The 5,149-nt window shown below is 35.8% G+C and overlaps 1 long non-coding RNA gene across 1 annotated transcript; it reads left to right on the plus strand.

Annotated features, from left to right (window-relative positions):
* Positions 1–2,508: 2,508 nt before the first annotated feature.
* On the plus strand, positions 2,509–3,180 carry LOC149108634 (uncharacterized). Its single transcript, XR_016208762.1, has 2 exons — positions 2,509–2,754; positions 3,135–3,180. It is a non-coding gene; the product is annotated as an uncharacterized LOC149108634 (long non-coding RNA).
* The last annotated feature ends 1,969 nt before the right edge of the window (positions 3,181–5,149 follow it).

Consider the following 5,149-nt stretch of genomic DNA (forward strand, 5'->3'; position numbering starts at 1 on the left):
AAGTACCGCCATCATCTTGGATTGCAGTGTGTAGCTCTTGGAATCCGGCCCATTAGTTGACTATTGGAAACATCTCTTTTCAGATAAGTACTTCAAAGCTTTCTTATTTCACCTTCCATTTACATTTCTACGATTCAGGCAGGAGTGATCAAAATGTTGTGTCTTCTTGCAATACCCAAATATCAGGTCTACATGCATACCACGGTGAAAGAAGGGAATGGTTAGGAAGCCTAGCAAACCTCAATTGCAAAGGAACGAACGAAGATGCCAAGATTCATGTTGAAAGTTGCACAACTGTATTCAATCTTTAGTTTTGGGTTCACGCGCTAATCATAAATAAGGTCTTCTGCACGATACCAAACTTATTACCCACTGACCTCTCCAAAAAGGTTACTAAATTATCAACATTTTTCTCGTTCTTATTCACAAGATAACAAGTTCATCAACGAAATTGTAGTCTTTCCAAGAACTGATTATGTTCAGCTTTGGAGCCAGTCACCAGTTAGCGAGTGTTGTTGACGTTGTCATTCCGTCCTAACCGACTTCTTCGTGAGGGGAACAACTTCAATTTCAGATAATTTAATCACAGTGTTTGCACATTTTTAAATTTGTTGCCAATTCTGGTGTACGAGTACTTGCTGACAAGTGCATGAGTCTGTAACTGTTCATTACTGCTGCACTGCTTATAAATGCCTAGCTTACTCTCAGTTCAATGGTGCTTCGAAAGTGGATCAGAACCAAGCCTTTTCGTAAAAAGTCGACAAAACAAAGAAAGGCAGCTTACTTTATTGATGTTTCTTATTTCAAGGTTGAACAAAGACGTTTTGAAAAGAATGCTTACATTTGAGCGACGCCAGTTTTGGATTGCTCTTTGTTACTCTTGGACGCAAGCACAAGTTGACACTAGAAACATCTCATTTCAGGTAAGTCCACCGTCAGTTCATATAATATGGAGTGTCAAAGTCCAACTGACAGATTTTCTATTTATTATCAAAAATATAATTATATTATTGTGCTGTTTCTATCACGTATTGACACAGTATTGAAACCAGAGCTAAAATTGTTCGTAAAAGCCTGATTTGAGAGATTGAAAAATAGTTTAACTAAGCTTGATGAGGTCTCCTCTTTTTTCCCTGCAATTTGAGCACAGATGGTTCGAAAGAAAGTGCTTCCATTGTGGATTGCAGCGTGCAGCTCTTGAATCCTGGTGATTAGCCACTGGAAGAAGAACTTCGATCACTTCAGATAAGTCTATCATGTTTTTTTTCCTTTTTTGTTTTGTCGTTTACACCAACAGGTTTCATTCCAAGTGACCAAAATATTAAATCTCCTTACCATTTACACTGTCAATTAGCCAAATTTAATGATTTGAAATAAATGGATTAAATTTTTCTCATTAATGAAGAAAATGTTAACTATTTTTTTTATTTATTTATTAAGCTTCGGCCTACTATTACACACATAAAGAAAAAGAAAAAGAAGAGGAAGCAAAAGAAAAAAGAAAAAAAAAACAAAAAAAAAGACTGCAAAACAAAATACAAAATGGCCAGGGGAGCCGCTACAGCTTAGCCAATTACAGCGGCCCCCTTAGATATAATTAAGACAAAATTATACAATATATATAAATCTAAATCTAGTATAGGGAGCTTAAAAGCAGCAATGCGGTGGGCGCGTTAAGGTCTTAGCGGTATTGCACTTTGGGCAAATTGTTCGTCACGTCCTTATATCTTCTTGATCAAAAATATCTACAGCATTTGTGTAATATTTTAGTAAGGATCTCTTAAAAGCAAGGGGTGTTTGATTGTGTTCCTTAAGACTTTCAGGCAAAACGTTCCAGATTCTAGCACATCGGACAAAAAACGAGCGTTGATAGGAAAGAGTTTAGCTAGGAGAATTGTCTTGATATGGCAGCAAAACTAAAAGAAATATCAGGCAAACAGTAACTATTGAGGATTAATATTTCTAGCAGCAAACAGTAGGTAATTTAATTGTTATTTCATAATGTGTGTCTATGTAGAAGAGGGTCGGGAGCGAAACCACTGGAATCTCAGTTATCAGTCAAATTTGCGTCAACTTATCAGCTATCAGAAAATGTTATAGCCAATCTCTCAGCTATCAGTGAATTTTCTAGATCTCAAATCTCAATTATCACTTTCACAAACGCGTCGCTTTGGTCTAAAATCCCATCCTTTCCATATTGATAAACCAAATACAGACTTGATCGTAAAACTCGGCAAAATAAGATATTTTTGCAAGAGGGATTTTAAAAACAAGAACAAAAGACATGCAACCGGTTGAATTGAGAAACTTACTTGTGACAAGAAGTCGATGTTAACAAAGAAGAACAAGCCATTACAAACCCAATTTGCATAAAAAACTGTGAAAACTGTTTTCTAATAATCATTCATTTGTAGTTTACTACTGAAACCAGTGACAAATAGTATAGAAGTGCTGATAAACAATATGGATCGATAACAGACAGCCTTAACTAACAGGAGCTGTTAAGGACACTAGACAAAGGTCAATTTCGATTAGTTAATAATCGTCTCTTTATCTTAGTTACGAACGTAGTTACAATGTTTACTTCTTTTTTATTGGTTTTGTAATCGGACCTTTAAGCGTCACCACGCGCACATAAAAGCTGAGTTAGCGTCCCTTTAAAGTAGTTTTTCTTTCCTTCTCGCGTGGTCTTGTCAACCTTGAACTCTTGATGTTTTTTGATTTCCTAACCCTTGGCTCAAGCGGGACCGATATGTGAGTACCTTTGTCATTTTGATTAGGTTACGTTTTTTATAGCTATGGGCGAAGGAATACAAAGGAACATTTGTACAATGTTGATTGACTTGTAATCGTCTAAATTAGAAAGTGTTCTGAACGTTACTAGAGTGAACGCCCACCTTTTAGGCTCGAAAGCATTGAGCTGTTAATTAGTTCCTTTTTTGTGTACTTCTGTGATCGAATCTTATTTAGTATCTTAGCGTAGCATTTACGCTGGCTATTTTTTGATGTAATGTTATTCAATTTCGTTATGTTGTCGATTCCAAATCGTTAGTTTGTCTCGTGTAAGTTTTGACTATTTGTTACGCAACTTTTCCGCTAAATTGAAAGAAATTCGTTACATATTGTTATTTCAGTTTACGATCGTTTATGTTGATGCAATAAATCGCCGATAACCGTCAACTTTGGTTTTCCGTGGTTTACTTGTGTACCCTTGAAGACGACCTGTAAAGTAGTCCCACCCACCAGTTTGTCGCGACACGCCTAGAGCTCATTTTGTTTCGTCTCGTTTTGGAATTTGCCAGTCGCTGCAGACGTTACAGGAGCTGTAAAAAGACTTTCACAGCCAGTTTGAATGGATATTCTGAGTAAAATCAGTGCTGGTGACTGACAATTTTGCAGTATCGATCGACTTTTAATAATATAAACTGTACCCATAATAGTTTGGTTTTCGGCTGACCTAGAATCAAATTGGGACGAACAATCTATTTTCCCTTCTCAAATTAAATGCAAAATATTGTTCAAAAACAATTCCGAAGAATACAGAAAACCATCAATTCGTGGATATTTACCGTTAAATTTCCTGATCTGGCATTTTGTAAATTTTAACAATCTAATAATTTGGAGTCAAATAATATTGACGGTTGATAGTGAAAGATGATCTATCACGGGCAGCTTTTATTCTGCCTTCTGGCCACACATGTTGAACGCAGTTCAACCGAACTGAAACTCTTTTCATTTTCATTTTAATCAGTAAGATTTTCACTTAACAACTGATTTGGATCCATCACATTTAGATTTTATCGCAGACTTTCTGTGATCTTTTTGGATTTTTGACGTATTTGCGTATTTTTTTTGACGTATTTGGCCTCCAAATCAAAGCAGTTATTGATGAAACAAAATTATAGCAAACAAATTTGAAGCAACATGGTGAAGATGTCCAAACGGATATATAAGAAGCAGCTTTTCAAAATTCTCCAACCCGCATCTTTAGTGCCTAGATAAATTTTAGTTGGACATAAGAGACCTTCAGAAGCAACAAAGCGACGATTACAAAAACAACAACAAAATTAGTAGTTATTACAACGGTAATTTTTATAGCAGTAGTATAAATATAATCCCAATAGGAGATATTTCCAAGTATTCCACAAACAAGCTCCAACCATTATTTTACTAAATTAACAAGCTTTGATTTATTGAACTTTAAGGAACTGAAATAGAATATAAGCTGGGGTAATGACCTGGCACAATTCGCATCTTTTTTCTCTTTATTGAGAGACCGGAAATAATTTTGGTCTCATCCCAGTCCGCTCCTCTGGTTTATAGGAAAGTTTTTGCTCATTTAGGGTTCTGTTTGCAAAATATTTGGGACGAGTGGTCTCCAATGTGGCTGAAAATTTTATTATATAAAAAAAAGCTTCATTTGTGTTGTTTCCTCCATGGTTTTTCCCAGTTGACCAGACAGGTTATAAGAAAGTAGAACGTACAGCATTTTAAATTGTAGTGTACGCATGTCACTGCTGATGGTAAGGGTTGCCTCAATATGTCCGGCATCGCAATTTTCTTTTATTTCTTCTTCCGTTAACCATCGGACTGTTTCAGTCCAAGAATTATTAAAATCTTATCTATTATTCCATATCGATACATTTTCATTTTCTACAAAGAAAAGCTTATCTGAGGGATATTATCTTAATGTGCCCTCAAATTTTCAGAGGTACCATGTATATTTGAAATTTGCCAGCTAGTGGTAGCCGAGAGTGGCCATCGATATCAAAAGTGACATTCAAAATCGAAAGTCCATTTCAAAAGTTGAAATTCCAATTGTTAAAATTCCTTCAACTGCAGGAAGTGACCCTGCAGGATTGTATTCTCTTAAATTGAATTGACGCTTACAACTAAACATTTGTTAATGAAAGAAACATAACTCCATCATTTCACTAATTCTTGCTCTTTATTTGCCAGGGTGACACACTGAGGTATCTGAAAGATGAGGCAGCCATCTTGATTTGATTGCAGCGTGTAGCTTTTGGATTCTGCTGTTACTTGACATTGGAAACATCTTATTTGAGCTAAGTTAATCGTTTTCTCATTTTACCTGAGTCTGTTGCTGTCAACGTAACAGTTTCTGAAGTATCCTGTTTAGAAATATGTT

This window comes from Orbicella faveolata, unplaced genomic scaffold (genome assembly GCF_042242905.1).
Source record: "Orbicella faveolata isolate gen_17 unplaced genomic scaffold, um_ofav_v1 contig_25, whole genome shotgun sequence".
Lineage (NCBI taxonomy): Eukaryota > Metazoa > Cnidaria > Anthozoa > Scleractinia > Merulinidae > Orbicella > Orbicella faveolata.